The sequence below is a fragment of the Tympanuchus pallidicinctus genome, unplaced genomic scaffold (genome assembly GCF_026119805.1).
Source record: "Tympanuchus pallidicinctus isolate F22 unplaced genomic scaffold, pur_lepc_1.0 scaffold11, whole genome shotgun sequence".
Lineage (NCBI taxonomy): Eukaryota > Metazoa > Chordata > Aves > Galliformes > Phasianidae > Tympanuchus > Tympanuchus pallidicinctus.
In genome coordinates, this window is record NW_026294627.1 from 15,927,641 (window position 1) to 15,942,183 (window position 14,543).

A 14,543-nucleotide genomic window follows, 5' to 3' on the forward strand; every position below is an offset into this window, starting at 1 on the left:
TCCTGGATAATTATCCATAGCGACTTCTCAAAATTGAGGACATACCTGTCAATGATTCACTGAGAGAAAATTACAGCTGTAAATAGTTTATTCGTGATGACAATTTTGTCCAGTTATTTTCCAGAAAACCTTACAGCTAGAAGAGGCTTTAGCTCTCTTCTAGATCTTTTGTGCTCCTGTCAAAGTCTTCAATTTCAATTTTTTGGTTTGTTTGTAAATCTCTTTTAATACATTCCACTGCGCCCTCTCCCGAGCTCTTCCTCACTCACCCTCAGGTTTCTGAAGGCAGTAGTATCCTGGCATTTGAAAGATGAGTTGGCTAGTGTTGCCATTTGATCCATGTCAGGTATCATAGAATAGCTGAGGTAGGAAGGCACCTCTGGACATTGTCTAGTCCAATCTGTTCTCTCAGAGCAGACTAAGATATATGCACGTATATATTATGCCGTCCACATGTAGAGACCTGAAATAGTCAGATAGCCACTCACATTGTAAGCCCTTGAGAACATTCCTGTCATTTTGAATTGTCTCCCATACTCGGCAGTACCTGTCCACATCTGCATGTCACAAAATATTCAGTGGCTCCATATGCATTAACAATATACATATAAATGCACATGACACACTGGTATTCTGGGACCAGTCTTTTTAAGATCACTGACTCAGGCTCTATTTTTGAAACTGCAATTCAATGCACAGTTAATTGCTAGCCCAGCTGATCCCACTTATTTATCACACTTCTCAAATTAAAGCCACAATCAAGTAATAGGATGTCTAAGTGTTATTATTTGCACATGAGCTTGATTACAGATGCAAAATATAGCAAGAAGAAAGAACATTAATAATACTGTGTTTTCCTGCAAGCCCTACATTGGATAATTGGAACTATCTTTGGCTGTGCTACTTCTGGAGCTTCTGGAGAATATGGTATCAAGCAAGAACATTATAAAGTCTCCACAGATGCTCACAGAAAATAAGTAAAACAAAACAAAATTCCCATTATTTTTATTTCATATTCCACTAAAGATCTGGAAACCTGCATAGACTGACAAGTTTGACACATGGCATATTTCATTTATTTTCATTATTACATTTCAGTTTCATTATTTCTAAATGAACAAATCTCAAATCTTGAAAAAAGACTTTTGCATTTTTCTTGCAAAAGTCTTTAAAGACTCCCTTTTACAAGAATATGGTTAAGTCAATCCTTGTGAAGCACAACCAAAATTTCACTCATTAGCATCTCTAGAAATACCATTCCCACCTCTTTCTCAGAGGTGAGCACCAGCATCTCTGAAAGCTCCAGGAGCACCAATCTGAAGCTGCAGTACTGGGTAGGGCTTTCCCTGGGTGGAAGTTGTGTGCCTCCTGTGGAATACGAGAGCAAACCCAACCCAGAGCCTTTCGACCTTCTTGTTTCAGCACTCTCCTGTTTGCAGCTCAGAAAACATGAGAGAGGAGAAAATACTGAGGCTGTAGGGAAAGGGCAAGATCTGGGAGGAGACATGGATATTTGGGAGAATAGACAAGTGTGGGTTGAGACCAGGGGAAGGGAAGGCAAAAGCAGAAAACAAGGAGTGAAGAACAGAAAACTGATACAAGCCGGGAAGGGAGTAAGGGCAGGCTGAGAAAAAGGTGGTATGAGATGCAAGAAAAATGACTGAAAACACATAAGGAACTACAAAAATACATTTGTCTCTCTATATGCTGCCTCTAGATCAATTCTGCATTGAAAAAATATTCCTTCTTTCTGGAAGAGAGAACAGAGTAACTGTGCATGTCCATGTGCATAGCTGGGCTGTAAAGATGATGTAAAACACTCTGATACCTCCTCCAGGTTACTGAAATGTTAAAAAGGACATGTCCCAGGATAGACTCTGAATTACTGCACTGATCTCCAAGTTGAGTCCGACTAACTAACCACTTTCTGCTGAGCCTAATCATCTAAACATGGTTTTATCTAAATGATTTTCCACTAATCCACATCATTTGTCCCAGTGTGGATACAAGAATACTGTGAGAACTAAGTTCAAAGCCTTGCTTAATTCAATGTAAATGACGTCCACTGCTCTCCCTGTCTCTAGTGATTCAGTGATTTTTTTTCATGAAAACAACTGATGTTTGTTAGGCATGACTTACCCACGAGAAGTTTATGCTGGCTGTTCTTTTCATGCTTAGGAATCTAATTCAAGAAGACCTGCTCCAACATTTTTCCAGAGGCCGAAGTAAGGCTGACCAGTCAGTCGTTCTCTGGATTGTCCTTTTAAACTTTTTTGAAGATATATTCAGCAGTCATAAGGGATCTCATTGATCTGAAAGACATTTAAAAATGTTAGAACAGCCTTGCAAGAGCACTGTCTACTTCTATCCTGACTCTTGAGTGCAGCCTATCTATTTCCATGTGAGTTTGCTGAGTCTTCCCAGGCAATCCATGACTGGATCTTCATCTACTGCTGGTGGTTGTTTTCTTCTTGAATTGTTTCACTACATACAGTGGCCTGGGAGATCATGGTATAGATTGAGGCAATGAAAGCAATGAATATCTCATTCTCACCCACATCTGCTGTCACTAAATCATCTGTCCCTTTTAGCAACAGGTTCATATTTTTGTAGTTCAGTCTTTTCATATTCACAGAGCAGTAAAAACTTTCCTTGCTTCATGTGACATCCTTTGCAAATCTGAAATATGGCTGAGCTTTGCCTTTCTCAACACTGTCCATTATTCATTTTACTTTCTGAATTAGAAACACTTTATTACTGTTGTAGCTGAAGTTTGCATGGATCCTTTAAAGAACACTATGCTTATTTAGTCTTCGGGTATCTGTGACAGCTGTAGTTGCCATCAAGTTAGAAAACCAAAAGATCAGAAATGCATATAGTAACTGTATGTCCTTTAATGTAAGTATAACTTGAAGGATGAATAAAATAGCTCAAGTACAGTTTAGGTAAGATACATTGCTTATTTGCAATTTTAACAAATTTATTTGATTCTACCAAGGGTAAGAGTGGATTAATTTTAATTTGTTCCCTCTCCTCTCCTCTCCTCTCCTCTCCTCTCCTCTCCTCTCCTCTCCTCTCCTCTCCTCTCCTCTCCTCTCCTCTCCTCTCCTCTCCTCTCCTCTCCTCTCCTCTCCTCTCCTCTCCTCTCCTCTCCTCTCCTCTCCTCTCCTCTCCTCTCCTCTCCTCTCCTCTCCTCTCCTCTCCATGTGACTAGTTTGGCAATTGCAGGAACTAGAAACAAATATGGCACACAAAATATCTTGTTAAAGTCAAGGACTTGTGGAATCCTCAGTGCAAGAAAGACATGGACCTGTTGGAGTGCATTCTGAGAAGGGCCACATGATCCAAGGGATGGAACACCTACCTATGTGGACAGGTTGAGAGCTAGGCTGTTCAGCCTGGAGAAGAGAAGAATCCTGGGATATCTACGAGTGGACCTTCAGTATATAAAGAGTGGTTGTAAGAAAGGAGACAGACTCCTTAGCAGGGTCTGATGTGACAGGACAAGGGAAAATGGTTCCAACCAGAAAGAGGGGGGATGTGTGTTGGGTATAGAAAAAAGCTTTTTACTATAAGGGTAGTCAGGCTCTGGAACAGGTTGGCCAGAGTGGTGGTGGATGCCCTGTTCCTTGGAGATATTCAGTCAGGTTGGACAAGGCTCTGATCTATTGGATCAACCCGAAGGTGTTCCTGTTCATTGCAGAGAAGTTGGATTAGGTGGCCTTTAAGGATCCCTTCCTGCTCAAACAGTTCTGTGATTCTATATGTGCTTACATACACACACATACATGTAAAAGTATAAGCCTATATTTAATCAACTTTATGAATAAGCAAATACTCAGTATTGCTGGTGCAAATTTTCTACTGCTGGACTTATACATAGTTATATTGATTTCACGTGAGCAACTGGATCATTATTATGATTGTCTATGAGAGCTAAAAGGGAGATTACCACCTATTTTTTTCTATTTTGACACAATGTCAAAATAAAGATTATTTCTTTCTTCTCTTATTCTGAAGACAGAGTCTCTAAACTATTTGAATCCTACTGGATTTTCATGCTTGGGATGTAAAATGAGCTTAAAATGCTCAGTAACACTTTCTGAACTCACTTCATCTGGAACATTTTCTTTGATTAGAATGGGGGAACATTATGATAAGGCAAGACTAGTTCACTGTTAATTTATTAGCAATCCAATGAATTCCTCATTTTCTGCTTTAAGTCCTGCTTTTACAAAGAAGAAATAATGTAATGCATCTTTTTTTTTTTTAAATATCTTTCTTTGTATCTGTTCAAAAATCAGCCAGAGACCTAGTATTTTCTAGAGCCAGTCCTTTTCCTCATTTTTGTCTCGCTAGCCTCATTTTCACAGCTTTTATGTTCTTCACTTCTCTTGCCAGACTTTGAGGGTTGTGAGCTGGTTTTTTTTTTGTTTTATTTTGTTTTGATACCCTTGACGCTAAATGTCAAGATTTCCAGACACTCCTTTTCCAGTGCCAAAGGGTTAAAGAAGAATGTTTGGTTGTTTGGTAGGTTTTTCCATGATTTTATGGCTCTGCAAAATGCACATCCAAAGCAGTAAAAACAAAAGGCACTGACATGGACATTCAGTCTGATTTTTCCACCTTCGTCATTGTATGAGATTTGCCCATTTCACAATGGCAGCAGCACAATTAAGACTGCTCTCTAAAAGAAGTCTTCCTGGCCTATCTGAGTATGATCATAGACATTTTGTGTGATTCTCTTTCTCTGCTGCCATGTTTTGCTAAGCAAGATGTATGACAGTTGGGTAGCACAGATTTTACTGAGAATATAAACTCTTGTTGTTGTTGCTTTCTCTGTTTGCTTTTCCTGAATATATATATATTTTTTAATTTAATTTAATTTTTTTTTTTTTTCTGTGGCAGTGTGGTTTCATACCAAAATTCTACTCTTACAGGCTGGTATTCCAGGCTATTTTCCTATATGCCTATCTGAGAACCTAATAAGATTTCATAAGTCCAAATGCAAGGTGTTACACTTGGGTGAAAGCGATCCCAGATACGTCTGTAGACTGGGAGAAGAATTCACTGAGAGAAGTTCTGTTGAGAAAGACCTGGGGGTTCTGATGGAGGAAAAGCTGAACATCAGCCAGCAGTGTGCTCTTGCAGCCTGGAAGGCCCACAGTATCCTGGGCTGCATGAAGAGAGGGGTGGCCAGCAGGGAGAGGGAGGGGGTTGCATCCCTCTGCTTTGTCTTCATTGAGGCCCTATCTGACACAAGAAAGTTGTGGAATTGTTGGAGTGGGTCCAGAGGAAGACCACAAAGATGATCAGAGACTGGGACACCTCTCCTATGAAGAAACATTGAGGGAGTTGATTTTATTTACCTCGGAGAAGAGAAGGCTCTGGGGACACCTCACTGCTACTTTCCAGTACTTAAGGGAAGCTTATAAGCGAGAGGAGGAATGATCTTTTGCACAGGCAGATTGTGGTAGAACAAGTGGGAATGGCTTTAGGGGAGATTTAGGTTAGGTTTAGGATGTTAGGAGAAAAGATCTTTACTCAGAGGGTGGTGAGATGCTGGCACAGGCTGCCCAGAGAATGCCCAATCTCTGAAGGTGCTCAAAGCCAGGTTGGATGGGTCCCTGGTCATCTTGGGCTTGCATGTGGCAGCCCTGAACTCAGCAGAGAGTTAGAGCTCAATGATCTTTAAGGCCCTTTCCAACCTAAGGTGTTCTATGATTCTATGATGTTCAGCTCTAAGGCAGCAGGTGCTCGGCAATATCAGCTGCAGAACCAAGAGGATGATGAAGTCACAAAGTATATTGGTATGTTTATTTGCAGTGTCATATTCAATCAAAACTAACATTTATAACTCAGATCCTTTATGACGTTCTCTACCACAGTGTAAATGCTCAAAAATAAACATATCATCTTGATACGAAAGATTGTGACAGCAGCTGAGGCAGATTGTCATCTCATCTTCAAGTTAAAAAACAAAATTTCCTAATGTGGCTAAGCATGCTTACTGCTGTGTCTACAGGCTGTGAAAAAACAGACAAATGAGAATATACTGAGTAATAGATTTTGAAATAACATAAAGTTCCTTGTCTGTCAGTAGAAAAATAACATTCTGTTCAACCAATATACTATTTCATTGCAATCTCAGTCTGGTATGGAATTGCTGTTTCTGTACAGGGATATATATTTTATGGGCATTAAGGAGAAAAGAGCACTTTTTATTAAGTTTGTGAAGCTGCTTGGCTATTGCTAAAGCCAACAGAAACAAGCATTTGGACTCTTTGCTTTTATTCCCTTTTTCTGTCTGAAGAAGGAGCCTTCTTGTTTTTTTTCCTAACTGCACTCAGTTTGTTAACACTTCCCCAGTTTCTGTAGTAAAGAACTGAGTAGAAGCTTGGTCCAAAAGTAATGCCTCCTATTTATTTCCATAGAAACTTCAAAAGATACAAAGGGCATAAGACAATTTGGAAGAACAAATTCTCAGCTACAGAGCACTATTTTTCAGCAATCTTCACCATTAGATGATTCATGTTAATGAGTTTATTGTGATGCTCTTTATTTTGTGGTTCGACAGCTGTGTGTGGCTGTACAGAACATGGTTTGTCTTTCACACTGCTGTTGACACTGCTGAAATGCACCACCCACCACCTCACTGTGCTCACATTCACTGTTTGGTCTCCATGAACGTTCAACAAGAATTGATGAATGCATATGCATGCCATTTTTTCCAAATTGAGGAATTCAATTACGCAGATTTGCTTCATCTACACTTCCATGTGAGACACCATTGTGTCACACTGCTCCTCTGCTGCCATCTGTCACACTGCAACAACATGTAACAAATTACTGCTGGGAGGGTTCAGTCTCTACTGCCATACCACCAACATCTGCCTTTCAGAGCAGCCCTTGTAACAAATGCCAGGAATAATTTACCAGTGTCTCCAGCAGATACAAATACCATATACTACAAAACAGAGTTTTGTAGTTATATGAAAAGAGGTAAAAAAGGCAGCTAGGCCAGTAATTATTTACCAAGCAAGACTAAACTTCAGGCTAAACTAGCTGTGTGTGCATTTAGATATCATCATGCTAAGTATTCTGAAATGGAAATCCTCTGGAATGGCTCTTTTTAGGATTACACACTGTTTTAAGACATTGTTTTTGTGTTACTCCGCATGCCTGAGATGACTTTGAAGTGTGCTGCCATTCCAGCCCCAAGCAGGCAGGCAGCCCTAAGCCATTGCCATTCCCATGATACAATGCACAGAACAAGTGTCTGGGCACTATTGAAAATAGCAACAAGCCTACAGTTTTTGCTTTTAAGGAGCTGAATGGGAGCAGAGATACATTAACAGATGTTTCATCACGTTCACATATTTTCCATATGACAGATCCTCAAACAAGCAGCTGTCAAATAAGAGAGGGAAAACTATGTTACCATCTCTGTCTTGAATTGGTTTCTTGTCTTTTTGGCTAGGCCTTGTTGTGTTTGAAGAACCATTGCTTTTAAAATTTAACCTATCTTCCATTGGTTTTGACACACGTATGCACATAGATCAAAAAGTCATTCTTATTAAGCTGCATCAGAATTTATGTTCCCTCTCTCACACATAATTCTCAGAAGATAGGCCACATCTTATTCTTACTCTTAATTCCATTGAGACTGAATCTGAGTAAGGGGTGTAGAATTTGGCCTTATTATAATGGTTTCTTCCAGAGAGAGCCTTCTAAAAATAGCTCTAGTCTACATTGTCTCATTCTCCAATGGCTGTAAATCAATGTGGCTGTACAGTACCTAACTGGATAAAGATATCCTATTTATTATGCTAGTTAAGAGTCTGGTCCTCATACCTGTATATCAAAGTCAGTGTTAGTTCATTTAATTACTGACATAGTGATATTTCATGTCTCAACTCAGTAATTATCTACCCGAGGGGACAGATACTGTAATTATGGACCTTAGGTGTCTCCTCCACAATTAGAGTCCCATTCAAGAGAATAACATTTTAGTAACAAAACAGAATTTCTAAAATATTTATTCCTTTTATTCGCAAAAATCTCAAGATTCAGAAGAAAACTAACTTGAATATATGTACAGATTACTCATGTTAGTAATTTCTCTTTCTTACGAGGCCCCTCTGATATTGTTTAAATTAATGACATATGGTAACCCTTTCAGTTCTCATTGCTCATTGGGAAATGAGTCAATGACTATTTAATGTCATCTTATTATGGTTCCCTAGTAACGCTAAGTTTAATCAGTGACGATTACATTTGTTGAGAGAGCTCTGCTTACGTTCTACTCCCTTCTCACAGTGTAAATTTCCCCAGTCCAGTAATTCTGATCAGGCACAGAACGACATATGCTGGCTGCCCAGCACATGTGGGAACGCTCAAATTCACAAGCAAAATCAATTGTACTCTATGGGGTGTACCAGTTGTTAGGACCTTGGCTGAACACCTTCCTCATACTTTCCTTCAAAGTAGACTTGAACACATGATGTCTCTTCCTTCCTTCCTTCCTTCCTTCCTTCCTTCCTTCCTTCCTTCCTTCCTTCCTTCCTTCCTTCCTTCCTTCCTTCCTTCCTTCCTTCCTTCCTTCCTTCCTTCCTTCCTTCCTTCCTTCCTTCCTTCCTTCCTTCCTTCCTTCCTTCCTTCCTTCCTTCCTTCCTTCCTTCCTTCCTTCCTTCCTTCCTTCTCTCCATCTCTCCCTCTCTCCCTCTCTCCCTCTCCCTTTCCTCCTTCCACTCTTCCTCTCCTTCACACAACACTTCAATGACCTGTAAGGCTGAAAGCAATGATCTTGAAGTAACAGGCTATCAATGTTTGCACAGCTTATTAAATTGACTCACAGCATTAATACTAGAAATAAATGCAATACAAACATCAGTACAAATATTCCACTCCAGGATAACAGATACTCTTAAAAAGTTCTTATTTGATTGGAGCACTTGGTTCAATAAACGTGACATATTTAGTGCAGAGTAGTTAGAAACACACCTCAAGCACTGAGGCCTTAAAGTTGACATCTCTCACATGTCTTACTGTTGATCACTGTTCCTACTAAAGAGGTTCAGAAGTGATGAGTACTTATCTAATGCTGTTTCATTATTTTTTTAAAAACATCATTTAATGCTTTTTTAATACTTTGCATTTATACAGATGTTTGCGCAATTTATTAGGACTCATCACAGGTAGTTATACCCAGTCAGGAACCAAAAAACAGTATGATAATGAAATTATCATCTGTTTGAATTTTTAATTATATCCTTGGTAGCTTACAGCAGTACTTCTCAGGCTATGCTCTGGAGTCCTGATAGCCTGCAAAGCTGTGGAAAGCATCATACTGAATTACCTGTGAACTATAATTAAAATTGCACTCATTGGGATGGGAAGTGGACACAAACAGTATAGTAAGATGACAGATGGATTGTAATCTAGAGTTCTAGGAGCTGCTGGAGAGGTATTTGACTAATACCCAGCCATGTGACTGCTTTTTCAGAATCTGGAATAGTTTTCTCTCACAGTACTATGGATTTCAAAAGCAGTAACTAAAAGTTATTAGTTAGGCACTAATATTCATACAAGATTTTAGGTTTTCTTGGATTAATACTGTTTTATCAAAAAGGAGATTATATATATGTACATATAATGGTTAAGGGACAACTCTGGATTTAAAGAGATCATTTTAATTAATGTCTATGCTTTAATTTCTGGTTAGCCCTCACCTAACATGGTCAGGCAGTCCTGTTCTGTTTTGTTCTGTTGTATTCTATTCCAAGATCATACTTGGCAGATCATAACATACATCAAATGACAAAGAGTGGGAAGCAAATATAAAGAGAAAATGAATGTGTATTTCTGTGTTATTTTCTAAATGGCATTCCCTAGAGAAGGCATGACGAAGAAAATAAGAGGGTCAACTCATCATCTACAGTCTTATAAGGAATAAGAAATTGTGGAAGGAGGAAATCATATTCCCAGTTTTTGTTCTTTCCTGTCCCAGCTGATATTTACAGTGGGAGCAGCAATATGCCAATCTAGGAGCACTTCAGCTACCTGAGATGTGGTTGCTGTCAGAGGAGAGGTTGTAGTATCCATATTTTAGCCCCTTAACAATTTCTGTTTGGGAATCTCCCATTATATCCCATTTTGTGAAGACTTTACATTTTCATCATTAGAGCAGTGCCGCAAGTAAAGAAAGAAACTGGTAAGAAGTAATTGAACAACTGAAAAAGAAACCTCTTCAGCACGATGTTTTTCTGTTTTCCACTGTTAGGACTTCTGACTGAAGGAGTTTATAAATTCGACAACATGAAAAGGACATATCACACAATAATTACTGTACTTTCAGGAGAAAAAGATAAGAGCTAAAGAATTGCTATTATTTTTAGTTTGAGATATTTTGAGTATACAGTACATAAATTTGGTTTCTTTAAAGACTGGCAGAAGGTCAGTTCTTGCATATGAATGATTTTCAGGATGGAGATTAAACTCTGTAAAAGATTTATAATGCAGGATTATAGGATTCCCTCCATGATGAGGAATTTACTGCCGGTACAGCTGATAGGAGCTTAAGTGGAAAAAGCTTTCCTTTTCATTTGTAAACTCTGGATAAAGTGTTAGGCCTGATACTGCTGTCTTTGCTAAAGACTCCTACACAGGATCATATGCTGAGTCTAAGATGCTTTATGCGTGAGGACCTTGCAGTTTTTTCCTGATCTATACTATCATGTAAGTTCAATTTTCATAAACTCTGAACACAAAGTGTTTTTTGGAAGATTTTAGTTTCAACTGTCCTGCTAAAGACTGCAGTGCACTGTATTTAGTATGTGTGAAGTAAACATCAGTGTCCACTTCGTTACGATTTACGAAGCTCCATTGTCTTTGTCATTATAATGAACACTGTGGAGCTTAATATGAGAATATTTCCATCTCATTTTGGGAAGATACTCAACTATTTACTTAAGTTGGGTCTTCCTTTCCCAAGTAGAAACAGAGAGTAATAGAATGATTGAAGTTGGAAAAGGCCACTAAGATCATCCAGTCATACTGTCAGTTCATGTCCACCATGCCTGCTAACCACATCTTGCTGTGCCACTTCTCCACTTTCCATGAACACCTCCAGGGACGGTGACTCCACCACTCTCTGGGCAGCCTGTTCCAGTGCCTCACCAACAGAGTGGTACCAACAAAGAAGAGTTCAATACCATCAAGTTTTACCAGGGTGAAAACCTCACACTTGGTGGCCACTTTATTAGTAAACTCAGTCTCATGAGCTCTGCTTGCTTCCTATAGTCACTCACTATAAAAGCTTTGATCTAAAGTCATTATTAGTATAAAAAGAACAAGGGGTTCAATGAAAGTGGGTTTCCTCCCCTTCTTTTATCCTTGTTTTTCTTATTCATGGCAAATTAACACCTCAACTGATAACTGGCACATAGTATTACCTGAGCTTTCCTGTGAGGCAAAGACTGATCTGTGTGAACATTTGTGTTCAACCTCCTTGTTTCCTTTCCAAGAGGTTTGCTTTCCCCTTCTTTCCCCCATGTTTCACCACTGGCCTCTTCAGCAACTTCACAAACAACAAGCTTTAGTGCTTGAAATTCCAAAAGTGGATGAAAGAGGCAGTAAAGCCATAATTTTCTCTCCCCTCCCCTCCCCTTCCCTTCCCATTAGCCTCTAAGGTGGGCAACCTGAGTTATTCCTTCATTACTGCCTACTCTGTAGGATCAAGGCAACAAGCTTTGTAATTGCCACTGCAGCTCTGAAAGGCATTTAACTTGAATTACCTTAAATTTACCATAGGAACTTTTCACACTGTATGATACTGTTAAGCAGGTAAAGAATTATTACACTCTTTATTTTTCAACTCATTTTGAATGCACATTTCCTTTCACAAAAGTGTGTCTATATAGTGCTTCAGTTCAGACTGGTAAACCAGAATTGCATTCAAGCCTTTCCAATATGGCTTTGTGTTATTTCCAGACTAACCTTTCATAATGGATATAATGTAGCCAGCTGAAGATATTGTTAAATTACTGAATGTTCCATCAATAAACACCTTAATTTAGTCAACAATTCCTTTGAGAAGAGGAAGATTAGAGAGGCATTATTTTTAACTTGCAGAACAGAAACAGACACCATTAAAGAAGAACAGACATAAAGCCACATTTTTGGGTAACTATACTGTTAATTGAGAATTTTTGTGTTCTGATGGATGCAAATCACATTCACAGATTAAAGTAATTTTCTGTGGCCTAAAGGAAAGTTTCTGGATCCAGTCATTAAATTTTTGTTTAAGCATTTTCATATGTGGAGAAAACTTATTTGCACAAAAAATGTAAATTTTTATCACAGCCCTTGAGAAATACATCTCATTAGGTGTCTGGGATCTGTATGTTGGCTGCAGAAAAGCAACATAGCAATACGAAGTTCAAAAATGCAGAGATCAGCAGAAATTATTTTCAAAGTGTAACACAGAAATTCTCATAGTAAACTTCTGGAAACTTCAGATGAACAGATTTGTTTGCATCCTCATCCTCCTATTGAAAGTGTAGGGGGAAAGTATTTCTACACTATTGATGATGGACTAAGCAATCCTGCCTTCCAAACCAGAAAACACTTAAGAAAACTTGCCAGCTACTACCTGCATTTGAGCATTTTGCAAGCTATCATCTCAACCTGGAACGAATTAGTCAAGAATTGCTGTTTACCAGGTGTTAAAAATGTTTCAGTTAGCAGTTGTATAAAATACAGCAGTTTGTGACAGAAGTAATTGCATTATCTTTTGCTTATCTTTTTTCAATGAAAGTGAAGAATGAAATAAGTTAAAAATAGCGTCCTGCAAAGTAAGCACACCACCATGGAAATACCACTTTAAAAATAAAGGCTTGTTTCAAAATTGTGAATGCTTACTGATCTGTTATGAATACGAAAAATAACTTGAATTTTGCAAGATTTAGAAAAAAATGGAGAACAAGTTTTCATTAAGTGCCTATTAGTTGAAAACGCTGCCTTTTTCTTAGAAAATTCTATTCTTCTCCTTTTAGATACTAATTTAGAGCTGTGTCAGATAAATGCCTTACTTTTAGAATGGAAAACACACCACATCTCTCTCCAGCATTTTTTTTTTTTCAGCCAACTGAAAAACCATTTACAATCATCAAGAGAAAATGTACATTGCACATGTATGATGCACCCCTTGCACCTGAATACCTTTTAATGTTCTTTTATTCTTCTGAGATCATTTTGCTGAGATTTTGGAGTATGTAAAAACAGTGCAGTTTTAGTAACACCACACATGAAAAAAACCCAGTGCCCCAAACTGACAATTTTCCATGCACGCATACTGTTGCGTATAGTCCTATTGATCCAATAAAATATATTTTCTCAATGAGATCTCTCAAGCTACTTTTCAGTTTTGCAAAAGGCACCCAAGAATGTCTGGTCAACTGCATTTTGTTCTTTTGCTATGTTCTCTGTATAGTCATAAACTTGTACATGTGTTCATTTGTGATCGCTGTTGTCTTGTGTGAATTTTCTCTCATTCCTCCTAGCAACTGTGCACTTAGGTATTAAGTAAGAAGTAGAATGTTTTTCCTCCTTTTCTTTTTCTTTCAAATTGCCAGTTGGGGAATATCAAATTCTTTGCTGATAGTTCTCACGCTGGTTTGCATGTGAAAAAGTTCAAAAAGTAACAAAGATAGAGAGTAGGTAATTGTGAGAGCTGAATCAGTCCTAAGTGTACAGCAGTCATATAACTCATACACTAAACAGATAAAAATGCCCTGTATTTCAGAGGACATTAGGGAAAATCTAATATTTGAATGGTCTCCAAACTATACTCATTTTTTTAAAATATCAGAATTTTTCTGTCTAATTGGATTAAGATTAATTTTATTAAAAGATGCCTGAATCAGTTAAGTTTTCTGTGATACAAAGTGAACTAAAACAAAAACACTAATGATAATAGTCACGGTTTCTATTAACAGTTCACATCTGTAGTTAACTTGAAACAGATGCTTTTCAGTATAAGCCGTTGTTTTTAATTTGAATGTGACAATATGTTTTGATGTTTTCTCCTTAATTGTAAAATTATGTAATGAAATCTCTTTAGTATGTGTGTGGTAAATTGCTGAAGCTTTTGTTTTTCCAAAAGTCTTTGGTAAAATTTCTCATGCCTTAGTTACTATTGCTTGTGACAATCAGATGATTCCCCATATCAGAACAAAAGGTCCATTTGGGAATTTTGGAGAGATCTCAGCAGGACTGGAGACATAAGTATTCATCTTTTACGCTTTCCTAAGTTTGGCCAGACTGGGCTTTCCTGAGTGCAAGGCCTGCCAGTGGAGATTCTAATCAATTAGAGTGCAGATTTTAATACTCCAGAGAAAGAAATACATCTTGATAATTTCTAATGAACTAAGAAATAGTATTTGGCATAATGTGTAATGTAACACATCAGTAGAAATCAAATGATAGATTACTGCAGTGTCTTCTCAACCTTGTGATTGTGCAGGTAATTTTCACAGAAAGAA